This window comes from Odontesthes bonariensis, chromosome 17 (assembly GCF_027942865.1).
Source record: "Odontesthes bonariensis isolate fOdoBon6 chromosome 17, fOdoBon6.hap1, whole genome shotgun sequence".
NCBI lineage: Eukaryota > Metazoa > Chordata > Actinopteri > Atheriniformes > Atherinopsidae > Odontesthes > Odontesthes bonariensis.
Genome location: NC_134522.1, coordinates 8,274,445 through 8,296,103, shown reverse-complemented (window position 1 = coordinate 8,296,103; position 21,659 = coordinate 8,274,445). Strand labels below are relative to the sequence as shown.

Here is a 21,659-nt window from a genome sequence, read left to right as displayed (position 1 = left end):
AACTGTTTAACGCTAAAGTAGAATTAAGGGGCCAGATGCATGAAACTGTGCACAAAAACAGAAATGTACATGTGCATTCTCCTCGTGAGTTCATGTAGCCTTGTGCATTTATGGTTATTAAGTCTCAATAATCGTGAAACTATTGGCACGTATAGAAACCTGATTTCCACACGTGCCAATTGGGGGGGGGGGCTAATAAAAAGCGATCAGCTCTGTCAGCTCAGAACAAAGGAACCTGCAGAGGTTAAAAACAAGAAACAGTTTGGTTATAAACAAAAGAAAATGCTATTCAGAGACAGGCAGCAACTCTTATCTGCAGTGGATGAAGGAACAGAATGTAATATATATACGGGAGATGATCAGTAGGGAGATGCATGTACAGATGGAGCACGGTGTGCTGGCTTTCTTCTTAAACAGCCCAAGCAGCACATGCTATCAGGTTGCAGAAAATCAAGACAATCTCTAAATAATTGTTCTTATTTTAAAGCCTCATTCGTGCTGTGTTTAACAGCCAGAAGCCGGACCTTGACTCGTGGCACACCAATTCTGACCTCCCTCCGTTGGCTCCCAGTGCGTTAAACATTTCATTTTAAAGCTCTTTTATTTGTGGATGAATGTCTTCGTGGCCTTGGTCCATCCTTCCTCTCTGACTTGCTTCAGCCATACATTCCTTCAATCGGGCTTCCGTGGTTACAGCACCAAAACTGTGGGACGAATTGCCAACACACATTAGTCGGGCCTCTTCATTACCGGTTTTTAAATCTCACTTAAAGACACATCTGCTTTCTTTGCATTCAGCATGAGTGGTTTGGTGAGATGTTGTGTTTTTGCTCCATGTGGTTCGTGTCTATTGTGCATTTACTTACTGATTCATTTTCTAATTATTTTAGTGTACAACACTTTGGTCAGCTATTGTTGTTTTTAAATGTGCTTCATAAAAAAAAATGTGGATTTTAAAAGAAAAAGCTGTTTAGTTTTTGAATGTGAAGGCCAAGCCTTGTGGTTTCAAGAGTGCTGTAAAGATGGAAAAAGATAAACATGTGACCATTGTGAATTGCTTTTTTCAGAGCTTTCACACTTCTTTTTCTTGCCTTCATTTATATCTTTCTGAAAAAACTGCCCACTGTTGCCTTGGCTGCTGCCCGTTTAATGATACTGCATTTTGTCCTTCTTATTATCCCTGCCTTTGGTGTCAGCTGTTTCATGTTTACAGTTGAGTACAAGGGATTGAGTGTGGTTTTCCAAATATTTCCTCATATTCTCTCACATTTTCCTCTGCAATGCCTTGCTGTTTTCATCTGTGATCAGTCTGTGTTAATTATAGTTTGACATTTTGTCCATAAAGCATGCGTTAACTTAATGAATCTGCCTCTGTCTGCTGTTCTGTTTGTGCGAGGACACTTACAGCTCTTAAACTGTAAGCAAAATTCAGCTAAAAGCCTTGTTTTCCAAACATAATGACTTCCATGTGCCTCAAAGGCGGAACTAAGAACAGCTTTTAGTACAGGTAAATGTTGAACTGGAATAAAACGGTGTGGATTGTGAGCCTTTTCACCAGTCAAATGAGCAGCTAATTTCAAATACTGCTTTCAGGTTGTTAATTCAAATTAATGCAACTCTGTTTTCCTCCAATGGCAAATGTGGTGTCATAAATGAAGATGTTTTAAGTAATTGTTGCAACACGTGCGCCATGCTTGTAGTTTTTACATGTGTATCCCCGCAGGATGAAAAAGAAATGAAAACTTAAATTGGCTTCAGGTGCATTTGAACTGTCTGAAATAATGAGACTTGTCAGCCATCTGAATGTTGTTTTAAGTGAGTTTCAAAGGAGGATCTAAACACAGATCAATGGCACAGTGGGCAAGAGAAGCACAGCAGCTGCGTCTCGCACTGTGCATCGATAACAAACAGAGGGAAAGCAAAGAAAAGGGAAGAGACCGCTTACAGAGACCAGCAGCTACAAGGCAGCTGCCAGGGATTCTTCACAGCTCAGGAAAAAAACAGAAAAAACAAGCTGTGCATCAACTTTCAGTAAACTCAAATTGGTGGGAACAAATTTAACCATGAATAGAAGTGAATTCTTCCCATGTGTAAATCTTCCTTTGGTCCTCCCGCAGAACCATTCACTGACAGGCTCACCTCCAAGCTCCAGTATAATTTCATTAACTCTACAGATGACGACCGACAACGCGCAGGCAGTTTTAATGATCTGTCCCAAGCTTTTGACAAAGTGTTTTATGGTCTGAGACAGTTACCCTCCCCTCAGATAAAGTTTGAAAGAAACGTCAAACTCAAATCACTGCTTTGTTTGGTTTTCATTCCTGCATGACTACTAATATATACACACTTACATTGCCACTAAATGCATGAATAGTTTGTTATAAGGTATTTATAATTTTCTGACTTTGGGAAACCAGTCAAATTCCTCCAGAATTAATGTAACTGAGCTCTTCCAACGTCATCACTAACATGTTAACACGGTATTTTCATCATAAGGTGAGGACACATTACTTTGTTGTCTTTTAACTGGTTTTGATGGGTTAATTCTTGTTCTGTATCTTAGTTTGCTGTCTGGCTGCAGATGTTATGACTCACCATTGTTGCTCCTGTTTCTGTGTACTGTTGTGATGACCTGAGCAGCTCCCATACAAGAATTCAGTTTTGCTGATTATCTTTTCTCTGGGAATGTAAATGCATCATTATACCTGGGAGCATTTCTCTGACTGAAGGAAATGCATCGTTTTGGTGGAACAAAGTAGTGATGTATAACAACTCATTCTATGTTTTCTTTATTTACACTGAATAACAAATTTTCGCTATCATGTTGCATATGTGATAATGAAGTTATTGTCAGTAACACCTTTACTGTTACTCTTCCGATTAAATTACACATGCCTGGGAGGTTTTGGTTTATAGCTTATCTTTTTAATCACCAGTGTTCAATCCATATCCAAATTAACCGCTTTACCTCTAAACTGACCTGACATAGTCTCAACAGTGCTGTTTCTTGCTTCAATTTATGCATGTCCGGAAATCAATTCATAAAATTAGATAAACTGTGTGCAAGTCTTGTCTGTTGAAGTACTTCTGAGCAGTCCATCTCCTACTTGCAGCAGTCAGAGTGCATGTGTTGGTCTTTGAAAGGATTTGAGCTCATTTCTTTTGTTTCATAAATGTTATTTGGGCTTAGACCTGCAGAATCAGCGGCAGGATATGATATATGATTATAAGAACTACCTGATTCCAAACCTCATCTGATTTCTTTTGTTTGTTTCTGCCTTTGCTTCCACTACAGGTCCAGCAGCTCTGTTAAAATATATAAATAAGATGGACACAAATGTCTGTTTTCTTGTGAGAGAAAGAAAAATATAAATATTTATTTGTTCCTGCATCATATTAATATTTTATAAGCTTTTTTTTTAACGGTTTTATTTTCAACTGTTTGTTTCAGTGCTGTTCTACAGAGTGAGTTTGGATGACATCTTAAAAAATACTTTATTGCTTTTCTTTTGTTGTAATTGTTACTTTTTTACACAAGCATCTATAAAATCTTGAGGGGTTCAAACAATTGGGAGATTTAAAAACGTCATTCTAGCCCAAAAGCATACTGGAGTCTGCCTTTTAAATCTGTTTAAATGTGTAAGATGTGTGTGTTTCTCAGGTGACTATAATGTGACGTTTGATTTTGTACAATGGCCAGTGCATGTATTAGACTTCTCTTAACTGTAACATTAAAAATGAAAGGAGCATAAACAAAAACACAGTGTGTAAATGTGTAATACAGGTGCTAAACCAACCTCCTACACAGGCTTCGTTTCCAGCGTTACATATATTGGGGAACTAACATTAATTCTAACCCTTTGATTCTTTTCCTTATACCCATTCATTCACTTCTCATCGTTTGCTTGTAAAGTCACTGTTAAATGAGTTCTCCTGGTCGTTGAAGATCAAATAACATCCAGCCTGCAACTTTACGAAGCCTCCCCAGAGAGGCCACTGCGCACAGAAACGAACTCAAAAGTCCGGACTGAAACATACAACAATTCCGAGCTTGCCAGCAGCCCTGATAGGCTATTTTGTTGCTGCGAAGGCTAAATACCCCTAAGCACACGCTAATCCGAGGTAGGTCCCTAATCCTCTGCAGACCGCTCTGTATTCCATGCGGATGTTGCCAAAATGGCTCGTTACGCGCAACCAACCCCCCAGTTTTTCTCCTGTGTATGTTACTGCAAAGATGGTGTAATTCTGGATGACTTGCCCCCTCTGGCTCTTCTCTTGGTGGGTTCTATCATACTTAATGCTGTTTGTGCCATCTAGGGTTATCCAACGACTCATTGCAGTCTTTCTGACGCAGAGACATCGCACCTCTCCATCTATGCGCTCTTGGACAAATAATCCTTAATGTATTAAAAACTTTTCCCTTTGGATTTACTATTCTTACATTTTTCTTTTCTTCTTTTTAAAACGCGCTTTCGGGTTGGACAACTGTTTTGGATGAGCAAACGATTCCAAGGACATGGACTCGTGTAACTACTGCACCGCGGGGACAAAATAGAGAATCGCCTGTGCCATGTAGCCACACTCTCGCGTGGAAATACACAGACAAGCCCACACAGGAGCGAGCTTGTTATTTCTACTTGAAGGGGAAACTACAAAAATGCTGTGAAGCTCCGTGTCGCAGCTTGACTCCCGGCATAAGCGCAGGTTTTTCACTGTATCTGCTGGTGGGGAAAACACTGTCAAGTGCAAGAGAAGAAGCAATATGCGGCTGGGCAGGCAGTTGGTTTTGCAGTTCGTCTTCTGGAATTAGTGGATGAATGGGAAGGGAGCGGCTCTAGCCTCAAACCTGGGAAAAAGAGTGCACCGTATAAAGCCTGCAGCGGCAGACAATGGATAACTGTCCACCGGTGCAGGTAAGAAATAATAATAATGACTTGGTTTTATATAGCTCCTTTCAAGTAACCTTAGCTGCCTGATATGTGCAATAGTTGGGACTGTCCGGCAGTGAGTAGATCTAGACATGGTAGTTTATTGCTCTGCTTTTTAAAATATTGTGCTCTATCCTGTCGTTACAATTCACCTTTAAGCTGTAAATCTACATTTGGGTTTAAATGCAACGGATCCAGCGTTCAAGCGGCTTTCAGTTTGTACAGTAAAATGTGCTTTATTAAGTGTTTATTGGATGAAGGGTGGCTCACACTCCTGGACAATTACAGGTAGCCTTTAAACAGAAAGTAACCTAATCAGGGGAAAGCTGGTGAAGCGTTCAGCTGGTGGTTTAATTCAATTAAAATGTACATTTGGAAGATAAAGGGTGCTGTATGTGCACGTAGATTGAGAGAGCGGAGATACTGGATAGTTGTGTCCGACGCATATTAATCCCGGCTGTGCGAAAATGTCCATGTTTTTTCTGTTTGTGAAGAGGATGTGGGGAAGAGATGGGCATACTCTTTTCAAAACGTTCCCCTGTGATTACATCAAGCTGAGAGGTTTATTAAACTCCCTTTAAGTTGCACGAATGGACTGATGCGCGTGTGTGTGAGAGCCAAAGCGTTTTTTGTTTTTTTTATCACTTGTGTGTTATGCGCCGGTTGTGTTATGAAACTCCCTTCACCTCGTTGCAAAAAATATTGGTTTGTGTGCGCGCGCAAACGCGCGTGTGTGTGTGTCTGGTTAGGGGCTCAATGGCCGCCATGAGGTACTAACGCCACCACCCACTGTAATCACCACCCTCTTGTGGATTACAGGGCACTTGCGGAATCGCAATGAGAATTCCGTGTCCGGAGGTAGGACCGCCGCTCGGCCGCTGAAGGCTGTTCAGCACCGCGGACAGCGCCGAGAGGTCTCACTTGGCACGAGGAAGCGTTTCACTCCCTCAGCGTGGGTTTTTTTTTATCGATATTTAGATGGTTGCTTTCCTTGCCTTTTAAAAATCCCCCGAGAAGGATTTGTTTTATGCACAGTGTGGCGGTTATCTCGCGCAAAGCCATGTTCTCTACGGGACAGATTCACACCACTTTACTCACGAAAACGGACATAAAATGGCTCTGACGAGCACTCTCTATTACCTTATATTAAAATGACCTTTCTCCATTTCACATTACAAAATCAAACTTTACGGGTTGTTTTCAAGAATAAAGAGCAATATCATTCAAAATGTAGCTGATATTTGGATCCACATTTAAGATAAATCCATGTGATATCGCAGGGGTTCCCAAACATTTCAGTTTCAGACCCTCTGACTACGAGGTGAAAGACATGGGATGCACGCTATTGCTGGTTCAAGTAGCCAAGCATTGCTAATAAACCGTTTTTTTAAATGGCATGATTATAACACAAGGAGTATGGCAAGTAAATATGGCAAAAATGTGCTATTATCTTCTGGAGAATATCTCCAGATACCTCACTTATGACCTCTGGGGAATCCTACAGTTTGTAGACAGTAGCCCTATGTTGTATCCCAATTGTGTTTTGAAAACTGATCTACTATGGTTTTGTATTCAATATTTGTTTTTGGTGACTCTGACCTACCATTATTTCTCATTAATCCAGTGGATTTGTTGCCCAATTTAATTACTTTTCAGATGCACTCATTGACTTGTTTTTTTTTTAAAAAGGAACTAGTTGCAAATCTTGTGACTTTTGGGATAAACCATAGCGACTTCATAAGGAAATCTGTCTGTCTGTTGTGTGTGAATCATGCAGTCAAAGTAAGTGGAACAGCAACGTGGCAGCTGATACATGTCAATGATCTCTTTACCATTTTTAACTCATTCTAAGTGACGATCGTACATGTAATTATAGCTGAAACCATTGCACACAGTTGTCTTTATCTTAAGTGGATGGTTGTTTTGTCAGATAAGGCTTTGCTTGTAAAATCAACACTTTATTATTTCAGAGCAGAAGCATCACAGTACTTACAAATAAACTGTGGATGAACACTTCGTCCCGATTGGCCGCTTTTTGGTCACAAAAAGCCTTTTTTCACGCTCCAGTAACGGAAAAAAAACAAAGTGGGTGCAAGCAGCTTTACTGGGAATCCGGCTGTACAAATATACTCTGTTTATGAGCACAGAAAGTAGCATAGTAGAAAACAAATGGTTGGAACCAAGCAGAGTGCGACCTGATGGCGTCTTCCATATTCTAATTGGCTTATGACATCATCTAGAAAACGTTTTTGTGATTTATTTTCTGTTGTTTTATTTTGGCAATAGTTGGCCACACTGCTTTGCTCTTAATCTCAAATATCCGAGTGATTCAGATATGATATGATTTTTATTTTTATTTTTTAAACCTGAACCTTGTTTCTGGCATAAAATACGTTCATCTATCATACTACCATACTATCATACATCAAATCTACTCACCGATAACAGTTTGGTGAAAGTCGGCGTCCTTCGGAAGATATTTAGATCACTCAGATCAGCGTATATCAATATATAACAGGAGTGAACAGGGCAGAAACAATACAGCCTCTAAATAAGGAATTATCTGTCTTTATTTCACCAATACTTTAAGACGAATGAATGAATGAACGGGTACTATTGCACTGTTAGCTCAGAGCTGCCGTGTTGTTGTTATCCGGGGCTATCGGGGGGGCTTAAGGGAGCTTTCTACACATGCGTCTAGTGGAATGACTTCATCGCCGCTCGCCGCTGCAGCACTGCTCATTCACATGTGGCTTACGTGTTATAGCGGATGTTCTCCAACTGGATGGTTGTGGTTCAGTCTCCAGAAACAATGTGTGACTGTACACAAAAAACTTGTTTGTGTAAAACTTGCCATGGTTGAAAGGCGTCCCTTACGATAAGTGTGGATCATTTAGAATCCACTATGGACAATGAAGGATCCATTTTTTTTTTTTACTTGTGAATATACAAATTTTCTTTTAAAATCAATTTCTTTATGTTTATGCATTTGGCAGACGCTTTTATCCAAAGCAACTAAAGACCTCGTATGAAAATGAGAAATGTATAAATTGCCAAGTTTCAAGAGAATCCCACAGTGTTACTTTATATTCTAACTGGGAGTATATTCTAGTATAAATGAGCTTTAATTTGTTTTCTGGAATAAATGACTTTTTATTATCATCGTGAGTGGATTGTACAAAAATACCATCAACACATTTTCAGGCACAGATATGTTTTCTGCCTGTGCACAAAACTAACTTGTTCCATTTTAATTATTCATTCAGTTTTATAGCCTCTTGCCTATATCACCTGCAAAGCATCCTATTTGTGGAGCTGCACGAGGTTCAATTATTGTTTCTATTTTAGCTTTCTAAATGCTGCTTATCGTCCCTGTTAAAGCAGATAATCATACTAGAGAATAACATAAGTGGGACATGCTCCATTAATTTTTACTCCCCTTGTATTCATTGTTATTCATGTCTTTGGTTGCTTACTGTGAACAGTCACAACAGAGGTGTCGGCTATGCTCATCTGTCGGTATCAGCAGCATTTATTGTCTCTCAGTGGTTGATGGCAGAATGGCGCTGGAGGGTTAATGCCCTCTGTTGGGACTGCTCAGTGAAATTGATAGGGCTGCTTTGACAGATGAGATAACCTGCAATTGCAGGCGAACGCAATTTACGGGTACGGCAGATGGATGCTGAGGACATTCTCAGAAGTAGGGCAGCTTTACCTTGGGGAGCAGCTTGACGTGCACAGAAAGCTCCCAGAGAACATTAGAAAGTTGTGTTTTTGCCTGGGAAATTATGAGAGAGCGAGGTTGGAGGAATGAGAACACTGGGACTATTATATTAAACTTTGAAGGAGTTCAATTCCTGTACAGGTGTAGTTTATGAGGAATAAGGTCGCTGTGAGACAATTGCAATAGAACTATTAAGCGCAAATCAGTTGGGATTCAGCCTTAAATCCTCGTGTGTGTGTGAAGAAAACTGGAGACTGGTCCTTTAGAGCTTCATTCAGTCACCGTCATGGGCAGAATGATCCGGATGCATCAACAACACATAAATAAATGAAGATGAGCAGCCAGGAGGAGTCGACATGCAGACAGTCGAATGTGTTTGATCTGTTGTGGAATAATAGATTTATTGTAAAACACTTCATGGGACTGGAGAGCAGCTGCAGGGCAGTTTCATGTGCTGCTTCATTTTAAATTCCCATGCAGAGTACAGGGAAGCATTTCCATAATTAATCAAATCATTGGTTGGTCTTTTATTCGCGCTCACGCCTGGTAACTATGGTACAGCTGCTATAGTGCAGCACGACATCAGCTGCTCGGGTGGATCGTCTGGATGGAGCACCGGAGAGCTATTTTTCTTTTCCTTCTTTCTTTAGTCTTGCTATCTTATCAGCACACAACAGCAGCCTCCTCCCTAAAAGTCTTCTCTGCCTCCACCTTCCTGCTTTTAAATATTCCACTGCTCAGATGATCATAAATCAGTTCCATATGCAGAACTGTGCAGTTCAATTCGATCTAAACATTCTCAGAGGGTTTAGGTTGAGTGAGTTTGGAGGGCGGGTCATCTCATCCAGCACTTTAGGCCTCATAGAGTCGAGAGTGTGTTTAAGCTTTCTGTTCTGTAGAAGAAGAAGTGATGTTTGCTCTCAGCTCAAACCAGATGTTGCTGCAGGTGTCATGGAAAGCCAACAATGTCACCACTAAACCTGACCCATAAATCCAGATTTCCACTGCTCTAATCCCCATCCCTTCTTTTCTTGACCCGATCTGTTCCCTTCATTTTACTGGTCCCCTTCAGTAGTAATTTCTGTCAGATCGACCACGAAGATCTTCTTCCAACACCTTCTTGCTCCAAAGTTGCACAGGGGCTCCTCCAATTTCAACCTTCAGATATACCTTTAGTGTTACGTTTCAGTGCACAAACTACCAATCTGAGTTTTCGGAAAAATAAACACGGATTGTTTTGTAAGATTTAACCAGCAGGTCTGAGTTTAAACCCTGGGATAAGAGGTGAAATGTCAGTCAGTGTCACACAGATGTGTTTGTCCAGTTACCTTTTTTGGTTCAGTTGGTTAGATGTAGGAACATTATGGCCGGGATAAAACATGTTACTAAACACATTTCTTGACAGTGACCTCGGAGGTCCCATGGTGTCCATTTCCAACATGAAGGAGCTTCTTTTCAACTCAACTGCACTACTTCGACTACATGTAGAAAATTACATTCAGGGGTGCAAACCAATGGGTGACTTTAACCTCCTGCCTGTAACTGATGATGTTAGAAAGTGATAACTACAATGAACTTTTTCTGTAAAAGTCTGAACTTGGACTTCTCTTTTGTTGGTTTCACCATGTTTATTTGCATGAATACACATGAAATATTTGTAATTTTCTGAACAAATATTTCCGTCTGATCTTTGCATCTTAATATAATGATGGACTACAAATATGATACAATGATACACATTACAATCAATCAATGTTCTGATAACGATTTCCATTGAAGATTTGACTTTATTCTTTAAAAAAATGCTTAAATACAGCTCAGTTCACTTTACTATTTATCCCACATTACAATATTTCACCACTACTGAGGCTACATTCCTTTTATAAAGCTCAGGAACACACAGACGCTCCTAATGATAGCCTGTGGTACTACTCAGATCAGACATTCAGAGAATTTTTTCACATGATTATTCAGTAGCAGAATTATCCCGAAATGTGACAGGAACTAAAAACCATTTTTAAAGGGAATAATTTCAATGTAAACGTTAGAGGAATGTTAAAAAAACTAAATAAGGAATGCACGGCTAAAGATGCCACATTAAGGATGTTCAAACATGCAACATATAAACTGTTATATTTACTTTAAGAACGACTTTCCTGATGAACCAAAACAAAATGTCTGAAACCAGATGGTCATTCCTGTAGTATAAAACAAATTGGCTTTCTTTCAAAACATTTTATGGGAGCTTTTCTTATTTTGTTTTGTTGAAATTTAATGTAAAATTTGGGCAAAGTTTAGTCATTCAGTCATGGTAATCCAGGTGAGAGAAAACTAAGCTTTTCCGAGACACAATCCTGGTGGTGCATTCAACCTTTGGGAATACTGAGCTGCTCTTACAAGTGCAGTGATGAGAAATGTGTTCTGATAACCAGAGACAAATGAAATGGAAAAGAAACCCCAAGCGTGGATAATCTGAAAAGGACGGGGTGGCTTTTAAGCATAAAAAACGACTGCTGTTTTGGGTTTTTTCTCTTCAGCTGTGCCTCTTAAATCTCAAATAGGGGACCCTGAAGCCTTTTCCAAGTCAATAACGTTTTCAGTAAAACTTTTGCTTGAATGTGAATTTCATCACAACAACCTGACAGTGAGATGGTGTAAATGAAAGAAAATGTCAAACCAGCTTCATGTTAACTGCAATCTACAGCAAATATGATACACATAAAAGGAGCCTCCTCCTTCTTCATGATCGATTAATGGATCTGAAAGTAATATTTTGGATTTTAGGTAATGGGTTTGTTGTCACTGGGTGACTGTTTTTATTCTTTGATAAAACACTTATTGTGTTATAAATTTGTATCAAGTGTCTCAGAAAGAAGCATCCCAAGGTTTTTCAGTTTGGTCTCGCAGAGAAGGAACTGCTGACTGAATCTGAGGCCGCGTTCACACTTTGTCAGGTTTGGGTTCATCAAAATGTGGTTTGGTGCGATTATTCTGTTGGAGTGCTTCATGTGAACAGGTGTAGAGGCTGTTCTCTGAACAAAGTCGGACTAAAATATGAACGCTGAACGCACAGACCAAAAACATCCAGACATACGGAATTTCATTCTTTAATTTCAAGCTTACTTTGTTTGTGGTTCGGGTTTTTTCCACCAAAGGGATTTCTGTGCTGGTTTGGAGCCAAAGCCTAACTTAGAAACAGTTATCTTTGTTTCAACCACCATATTGCCGGCTCCAGCTGAGAATAAGTATTACTACACTGGCTCAAACTCTTTGTGCCTGTGTTATGGAGACCAACTATACCAACCAAGATTGCTGAAAAATCCAGAGCCAGTGTAGCACGTACTCTGCAAAGTTTGAGCGACAGTGAGTTTAATGTTCTTCTATTTTTCCCAGACTTACCGCTTCCATGTCACCAGTCGAGTTTGTGAACTCTGTAACAATGCGCTGCATAGAGCTGCATTCACATTTCTTAAGCACTGTCAGTGTTTTGACATCACCAGCTGGCATTTATAGGTCATGTTTGAAGCACACTCAGAAATACCAGCTGGGGCTTGTACATGCTGGTCAGTGTTACAAAAAGCATTGTTTGAAACAAATCAAATCAAATTTATTTGTGTAGCACATTTCATGTACAAAACAATTCAAAGTGCTTCACAAAAAATAAAAGCATTGCAGCAGGGAGTGTAAGAAGCATTAAAAATATATAAAAGAATATAAAGAGAAACAAATAAAATAATTAAAATGCATTTAAAAACGAGCAACAGTCCAGATAAATTAAAAGATTTCATGCATAGACACATGAGAAAAGAAATGTTTTTAACTTGGATTTAAAAATGTCTACATCTGGTGAAAGTTTAATCTCCACTGGCAGTTTGTTCCACTTATTTGCAGCATAACAGCTAAATAGCTGCTTCTCCATGTTTAGTCTGGACTCTGGACTGGACCAGCTGACCTGAGTCCTTGGATCTAACAACGGTTATAAACTACACTTAAAGCACTGATTTTTGCAGGAGCAAAGAGACAAAACACTGATTTGTGAAGATAAACTGTCTACCTGCACTGTGGTCCTTAAACTCTGAATACCGTTAATTACTAGAGGAGGGGCAGACATGTATAGGAAGAGATGTTTAAAGTGATGTGGCTCTCAAACCAGCTCTGGGCTACAACCAACTTAGATCTGCCTCCAGTCCCAGATCTGAAACCTTTGGTGACAAAGAGGAAGTTTATTGCCTGCGTTTGGAGCCGCAGTTTCTTACCCTAATTTGTGAGGGCAATAGAGGAAGTCCTGGTGCTTTTTCAAGCTGCATCACGACACTTATGCAGGTAGAAATACCACCATACACTCAAATCCAACAATCCCATTTAGTGTATACAATATTTATGCAAGATCTATACAATATTAAGAAGATTGATTTTGCCCAAACACATAATGAGCATTTCTATTTACGTAGCTTTTCATAGCTGTGGCTCACAGTTTCCTTCAGCAGGATACTGAATACTTCATTGTAGTTGATGTTTCACATTGGATTATTTGGATTATCTTTTAAATTTTTTAAATGGATATAGAGGCGATCCATCAGTCCACAAGTGAGAGATGGATGAGAACCCTTTTGGCTGCTGTTGACACACCTGCAGGCAGTGTGTCCAGGTGGTGCTCTGGCTGAGCTGTGATGTCGCTCCTTCTTAACCGTCGCAGCAGGAAAGCACTTGACACCAAAATTCATCAAAGTGACTGCAGACTCTGGAGCTTTAGAGAGAACCTCTTGGAGCTCGGTGGCGGCTCGCTTCCTTTGTGAAACACAAGTCGGAACATTACTATGCCTCTGGTTACTGACCAATATGACCACTGGGACATAGATGGCAGCGGATGTGAAACTTGAGAACATTGTGAGTCGGGAGGGAGATTTTTTTTTCCGACTGGAGCGATTATGGAACCAGCAAGGACGACACTGTGTCTGGACTTAAACTCATCACAACTGAGCACTTAATATACATTAGGAAAAATAACACCGTGAGTCAGATTACAAAAGCTAAGTTCCTCTTATCCCTCCCACCCTTTTCTGCTTCGTGTTCTTTCCTTTGTTTAATTTCCAGGCCTGAGAGCCGACGCTCCAGTTTCGCTGTGACCCTTTCCTCCTCTCCCGCCTGAATTCTCTGTTGTTGTTGTTGCTGCACTTTTGAACACAGTGGCGCCCGTCATTTAATGGCAGGTTCATTCATCACCGTCAGCAGTTACAGCCCACTCAAGCTGCCGGATTTCAACTTACTTTTATATTTTAAAAGCCTCTGAGCTTTCAGTGTCGCTGATCGAGTGAAAGTGGCGGGCAGTCATGTGATGTCTATACTTTGTGGATGGATGTGAGATGTTTTATTGATAATGTGTCTGACTGCGGAGTTTGCATAAAAAAATATGCATCATTTTCTTGGAAATTATATAAAAACGATTGATTTGAGTCCCATAAAGACATGACGGTGCTGTCCTCTGAGTATCTTCTTCTTCAAATCATTTCCCAGCTGACAGAGACACGGATATTTGTCAGTAAACTTGTGGTGTAATGTACCCTTGCCTGTTACAGTAATTTGCAGCTCACAGGCTTCATGGATCACAGCCTCGGAGGAGTAAAGTGGTAGAAATGTCTGCAAACATGGCAGCAAGGAGCGATTAGCTCTAACACAGTTTTTGACAGAGAGAGTTATGGTGGAGAAGCTAGTTTCCTCATAAATGTTCTCCCATTTCCCAACTTGTGGTCTCTATGGAAAAAGTTGTCATTGTAGGATATCAACATAGCATCGAACATGTTTTTATTGCTTTGTATTTAGAGTGTTTTTACAGCAAAATACAAAAACAGGTCAAGGCATCTTGTGCATCCTGTCGTTCTTTGAAAAAAATGAGGGTAATGTAAAAGGTTGAAGATTAAATTTGTTTATCCATGCCATCTTACCCACCCCCATCCAGTTCATGTTAGGATCTTCTTTGAATCTCAACTCTCAGTTTGGCCTTCATGGAATTTGTCATTCCTTCTAAGCCTTCCCAGCAACTCACTTTTCATTGGATCAAGCTGAAATTGACCCTAATCCTCTTTTAACTCTACAGATAATTTCCCATTTCCAGCAATCAAATCAATAGTAGCACCCTATTAACTCTTTTTTTTTACTAGTTCCCAGAACCAGGTTATGTTAAATAACAGCACAGTGTCACGGTGATAGAGTCATAAAATATAACAAGTTGATCCTTGTATCTGTGGACACCTAACTAAAAGGCCTCCACGGTTTGTTTGTTCATGCAGGAAAAAAGTGACCCATGATCATTCTCAAAGAAAATGTAACCTCTGGTGATCCGTAGAGCTGCATGTGAAGTGTCCAAATAGATCTAAAATGGCATTTATAAAGGTGATGCCATTTTGACACTGAAGTTTTTTTTAACCCAAATCAAGCATTTTTAATGTCTAACCCAATGTTATTGCCTCAACCCAATCAAAAAGTTACAAAAGTATTTAAGTGTCGTTGTGTAACCCAGAAGTGAAAGAAATTCCTGCTGAAAAAGAGAAACACAAGTTAATGACAGCAACAATGTCATATGGAGAGGAAAGGGAGCAGAGGGAGAAGAGGTGCATCATGGGAGGTGTCCCAGCAGTCTGGGCCTATAGCAGCTTAACTATGGGATGTTTCAGGGTCACCTGAGCCATCCCTAAGCTTTATAAAAAAGGAAATATTTAAAACTAATCTTATAGTTAGAGAGGGTGTTTGCTCCTGAACCCAAACTGGAAGCTGATTCCACAGAGAGGGGCCTGATAACTGAAGGCTCTGCCTCCCATTCTACTTTTAGAAACTCTGAGAACCTCAAGTAAACCTGCAGTCTGAAAGCAAAGTGCTCTGATGGGAAAATATCCAACTGTGAGATATTTAAGATATGATGAGCTTAAGAGCTTTAAATGTGAGAAGAAGAATTTTAAATTCTATTCTGGATTCAACAGGGAACCAATGAAGAGAAGCTAAAACTGGAGAAATATGATTTCTGCTGTTAAATCTCATCAGAATAATCAAAACTCATCAGACCAGTAATAAAGAATTACAGTAGTCCAATCTTGAATTAGCAAATGTTTTATATGTGCCTGAAAGGACAGATTCTGATCAAAAATAACTCCAAGGTTCATCACTGTAGGACTAGAAGCCCAGTAAATGCCATCTAGAGCAACTATATAGCGAGACAGTTTTTTCCTGAAGTGCTCAGGTCCAAAGACAACAACGTCATGTTTGTCTAAATTTAGCAGCAGAAAATTCAGAGTCATCCAGGTCTTTATGTCTTTAAGACATGCTTGTAGTCTGTCCAAATCATGCTGTGCTTAATGATACATCAGTGACAATAGTGGGAAGTACTCCATGAATTTTATCCCTGATAGAAGTAATTTTATTGGTAAAGAAGCTCATGAAGTCATCACTTCTGAGAGTTAAAGGAATACATGCTCAACAGAGCTGGGACTCTTGCTACAGTATTTTTCTTATTCTGTTTTATCAAGATGAATATTATGCAGTTCTAGCTTGGTGCTTTAAGTTTGTTTGGCTGTGAAAAAAAAGTCATAGTGGACAAAGATGTGCTTTGTGATGGAGTGAAACTAAGGGTTAAAAAACCCCTTAAATTGTCCAGTGCAGCTGCAGTCTGAGGTTTTTACCCGTGCTTCTCTGCTTTCTATAGTTTTTGACTCTTTTTTTTCTCTTTGTCATGAAAACGGTTGTTGTAACTTTCAGCCAATCAGCATCCGATCAATGCCTAGCGTCACCTGCAGAGCGAACATGTTGTTAGCCCCTGCAGACAGACAGATGTGCTGTCCCTGAAAAAAGGAAAGTGGGGTTAGGTTTTAGGCATGTGGAATGGGCAAGCCGGGATCGAACCACTGACCCACAAAAAATACCTATTTGGTCATTTAGACTGGAGGAGTAATTAATGTCCATCTGCGCAAATACAATTTGATTTAACTGATTTTGAGTATTTTCCTAATAATGATTATCTTAAATGTAATTGTTAAAGATTTCTTTAAAAATGAAAAAGATGCATATTAGAGTTGTTATATTACCCTTTCCATTAATATTGAGCTTTCTCCCGAGGAAATAAACTGTTAATTGCTTTTATGCTTTTATTTTATGTAAAGCACTTTGAATTGTTTTATACATGAAATGTGCTATACAAATAAATTTGACTTTGGCTTTAATTGCCAATTTTCAATGGGTGTAATTTAGTCTTTTTTTATTTCATAGGTCTTTGCACTACTGTACCATGTTGCCTCTTTGTCAGTGAAATCTGATGCAATGCGATACAATAGCTCTGTTCGGTTTTCCAACATTGTCAAGGGCCACATGAACTCAGTGGAGGTTTCTGCTGTTTTTTTGTCATGTAAATGGATCAACTGAACCAGGAGTGCTCAGAGAGCCATCATGGGCTGACCCATCCATCACGCAGTTCCATCAGGGGACCTTTTCATTGCTTTCAAACTCATCATGTTGGAGTATAACAAGCTCAAGAATGCTGTGATATCGGTCATGAAGAACTTCAGCCACGGGGAAAAGCCCTGCATCAAATGCTGTAACCTCCACTGAGTCTCATGGGCTGTGTTCGAAACCGCATACTTCTCCTACTACTCATACTAAATTTTTCAGTTAGTGTGCGAGTTTGAGTAAGCGAGAAGTTCCCGGATGCATACTAGATTTGCCGAAATGTTGGGTATGCATCATGAGGTTACTAATCATACTCAAACTACCCAAGATGCAACGTAACCTCGCCGATCATCATTTCCTGTCAAAACGGCAGTTTCAAGCTAGCTACAACGAGGGTAGGTTCACTTCCTGTTTTCAAAACAAAAGCACCAATTGTATCGTAATGTCTTTCCCTATGATAAAAGGCAACGGGTATTTTATTTTGTGAAAATAAGTGGAAGTGCGTTGCTCACTACGGCTAGCTTTAGTAGCGCCAAATTTGTCGGAACAAAATTGTAAATAGCCGGTATTTTGTCAGATTTTCAACACGTTGGGGATCTAAACGACTACCTTGTAATACTTTCTGATTCAAATGTCGCTAAAGTTTACAGAGTTTAGAGCTTAAGTGAAATCAGCTTCAGGCCGGCTGATTTCGGCTCGGGCAGGAGCGAAATGCATTGTGGGTAAACGCTCTGCATACTGTGATCGATGACTATGCAAGTATGTAGTATGTAGTATGTAGAATGTAGTATGCGGTTTCCAACACAGCCATGGAGTCAGACTGGTATCACACAATGAGACACATACAATTGCTGCTCATCTAACAGCCAATTTTAGCTTAGTTAAGTGCACATTTCATGCTGTTAACTTTTTTTTTTCATTTAACTAAAAAGTGCAGCAGTGATGGCATCCTTGTTGCTGCGGGGCTCCAAAATTACAGATGCAAACAAAAACAAAGCTACCTGGCACCGCATCTTGTAAACTGTTCCTAATGAGCATGATACTACCCGCTGACCCTGAACATCACACGATGGCAGAGGGAGATGCTGTTTGGATTGTTTTTCCCCGACTGGATCGTCTCTGGAGGACAAGTCGATGTCATTTAGATTAATCTGTCTCTGCCTGTATGCAAGTTCGGGTTACAATAAACTTTGTAGGCAATTAAATGGTGTTATAACTATGATGTGAGGGAAAAACTTGGCGTACTCCACTCGATCATCTCACAGTCACATCTTCAGTTTACAGTCCTGACACATAATCACACACACCTTTCGCTGCTCCAGCGTGAAAAAACAAAGTCATTGCTGAAGTTATCACTGAAAGCATGACAGAAGCACCGACAGGCAGGCTCATCTCCCTCACTCAAGTGCAGTGGACCCCAAGGTTAGCAACAAAAACTGTTGTACCTCCAGAGATCTAAAATGGAGAGCTTCTCGTGCCGCTGTGGAGCGATAACATTCAGGCTCTGTGTGGATGTCGCCACTGTGAAGAATCTATAATTTAGAGAAGGGTTGGAAGAGCTTATCTTCCTAAGCCCCTGAGCAAAATAAAAAAATAGAGGGGGGGAAACACACAGGAGAGAAGCAATGAGTCTTTCTGTTGAGTCGCATGCGAACGATAGGAAAAAAATGACTGTCTGGATAAGGGTTCTGTTGTGACAGAGAGAGCAGTCGCACTTATTATTCATGGGATTTTATGGTAAGACAGCAAGTCACCTAAACTAGGTCCAAAAGGTCAATTGCTATTACACACAGGCGACTGTCTTTATGCTGCTGCAGGGGCTGTCGCTTCATGAATTGAAAGGTAAAAACAAGAAACTTGATATTCTGCTCATCTTGCCATAACAAAGCTACTGGGCCACTTTTAATACTGACGGCTCTGTTCTCCTCATGCTCCACCTCAGTTCTATTTCATCTTTGTGAACAGCACCCATACATGTTCTTCATGATGTCCTTGAGCCAAAAGTTATACATTTGTGTGGTTGTTTTGACAGGATCTCTCACATTTTTGTAAAGAATGTCCGGCACCATCACCAAGCAAAATTCCCAGAGTTACACCTATTTAAGAGCTCATCATATCCACCTGCCATGAATGCTGTACTATAAATTGTAGTCATTTGGTAGAAAATGCCCCAATTCTGCCTCCAAGTTGAAGTTCCCTTATAGCAGTTTTTGATAAATTGATAGCAGGTTTTAATCTCACTGTGCCCCTCTCAGGTCCTCCTCGATGATTGCTCTGTTGGGTTCTGTGCAAAGAGCTGTCCTAGTCTCACTGCACAGAGTCTCCATCTTACAGCCAACATGAGCCTACAGTATCTGCACTGCATTCCCCTTCTGCTGCTTTTGAAGCTCAGCCTTTGCTTGTTTATTAGGTATTCAGTTTAGAAAAACTCCAAAGAGTTAGACGCTGAAAATGTTCTTCAGCGTACAAATCTGTCTCTTTTTCTATTCTTCTATTCTATTCTATAACATTCAGAATGAATGAAAGGTTTTTAGATTGTGGTCAGAGGGCAAGGTTAACAATATTTTCCTTATTTTTGTCCTCAGTGATACACACTGAAATGTATACATTTATGTAGCAAATAAAATCATATCTTTATATTTGTACGAGAATAGTAAAAAAAAAAAATTAAAAAAAATCATTGAATTTTTCATTGAAGAAAAGGTTTTGAGACTTTTTCTCATTCAACATTTGTTTGGGCTGCACATGCTCCAATAACTGATGACTAACAAGTTGCATTCGATCAAAAATCATCTATAATTATTATACACTTGTTGCGAAAAACATTTTGTTCATAATGTTGATACTACACCTGTGAATCTTTAATTATCACATGACTTGATCCTGATTCTTGAGGTCACGATTCCATTAAAAATGACTCCCCGTTCAGTGGAGAATCTGTTCAAATTCACTGTGTGAGTTAAAATTAAACTCATAATTAAACTTGCACAGTATTGACATGAACAGATACCAGTCACAGTTAGCATTTCTAAATTAGTCTGAAAGAAAAAGTTGTTGTGATTTAGCTAATGCGTAAAACGAGGCGACACTCCCATCAGTAATTAAACTGGCTTTGTCGAGTCTGATGTACAAGTGTGACCTCATGATGACTTCCTCGTAACGACACCTTCATATCGTGATCCCTTTTTGACACTTTTAAATGAACACATGCTGGTTTTTAGCAATTCAATTTTGTAAATTTGCCTAGTTGTTGTGTTATCATAGAAAAACTGTATAATGAGCCCCATAGCTGTCATTTCTAAGCAGGTAAAATACCAAATTGAGGAGACAAACATCTCTGTTTATCCAAGTTTCAGTCTGATATTAGCCCATAATCTTCCCGTTATATGAATACAGTCATTTAGTTGGCATTCTTTCTTTTAACTGTAACTACGATGTAGTGTGCTGTGTTGCTTGTGTTCCACATGATTACACGAAGTGGTGTAATTGTGCTGTAATTAGACATAATAAGCTGCTGGCAAGCATATCCTGGGATGGAGGGAAAACTGCCAGAAAAGGAAAAATTAGGTGAACATTCAGCACTCTGTGGGCCTCGGATGATCATTTTGTGCATCTGCAGATTTTAACGTAGAACAGCATGTTTCTCTAATGTTGTAAATCAGAGTAAAAACGTGTAATCCTGAAGCTGAATGCCCGCAGTATCCCTGTTAATCCCATCTGATGAACTTGTGGCCTTTGAGTGTCTAAGCCAGTGTGCTCAGTAAGCAGCAATGGATGTGAACTACAGTATTATGATTGAGTTGGTCTAAAAACACAATCAGTACCAGGGAAAAAAATAAAAAAAATCCTCTGAATTATGTTTTTCACTTCTTGCTTGGAGAGCAAACATGACTAAAAGGCTCACAACCTCCAGCGAGGAGCACATGTAACCCCACAGCAGCTCCAGTTTGTTGCTTACCTAAAGACTGGAGACGCAAAGAAAACTCCCTCATGCTGATGGAGGAGATTTAAATGATACTGCCACATTATTGATGTTTAACAAGTCTGCTTTAATGCACCAGCCTGTAATGTTTGGTGCTAACCTAAATCTAGTGTTCAAAGACCTTTTCAAGGGGCAGTGCTTAGGAGGAGAGATGGTGGTGCTTTATTTTATTTAAATTAGATTACAACGTGTGAAACGGATCAAAACCAAGCTCCTACAAACATCTGTTAAATACAACAATAAAAATCTGTTTGTCAGGCTAATGCTACTACTTGTGGCCATAGTAGTAAGGACTTTAACACTCTCAAACACATGATAAATGGCTTTAAAATGATGAGATAAAGCTTAAAAAGAGATTTCACAGTTCTATCTATTATCACGTTCATTGTCCTTAAATTAAAGTTCCCATGGAAACTGTTTCAGTGTTTGTTTTTGTAGGGTTTATTTTGGTATTCTCAAAGGTACTTTAAAGCTTTTAATGTAATGGGAAATTGTTTAAAAATACAAACTTTTCATCCAGTGAAAATATTCCGTCGGAATGGTGGGCGGTGCCTGATCAGGCCACAGGAACTGACCAATCAGAGCAGCATGGGCT

General features: G+C 39.7%; 1 protein-coding gene across 2 annotated transcripts in view; it reads left to right on the top strand.

Moving 5' to 3' along the window:
• The first annotated feature begins 4,368 nt into the window (after nucleotides 1–4,368).
• The window catches only part of LOC142366479 (leucine-rich repeat and fibronectin type-III domain-containing protein 2), a 167,487-nt gene continuing 150,196 nt past the window's right edge, over nucleotides 4,369–21,659 (top strand). For both annotated transcript variants that reach the window (XM_075448375.1, XM_075448374.1), the window contains exon 1: nucleotides 4,369–4,913. The gene's annotated coding sequence lies outside the window, so the exon portion shown is untranslated. The remainder of the gene's footprint in view (nucleotides 4,914–21,659) is intronic.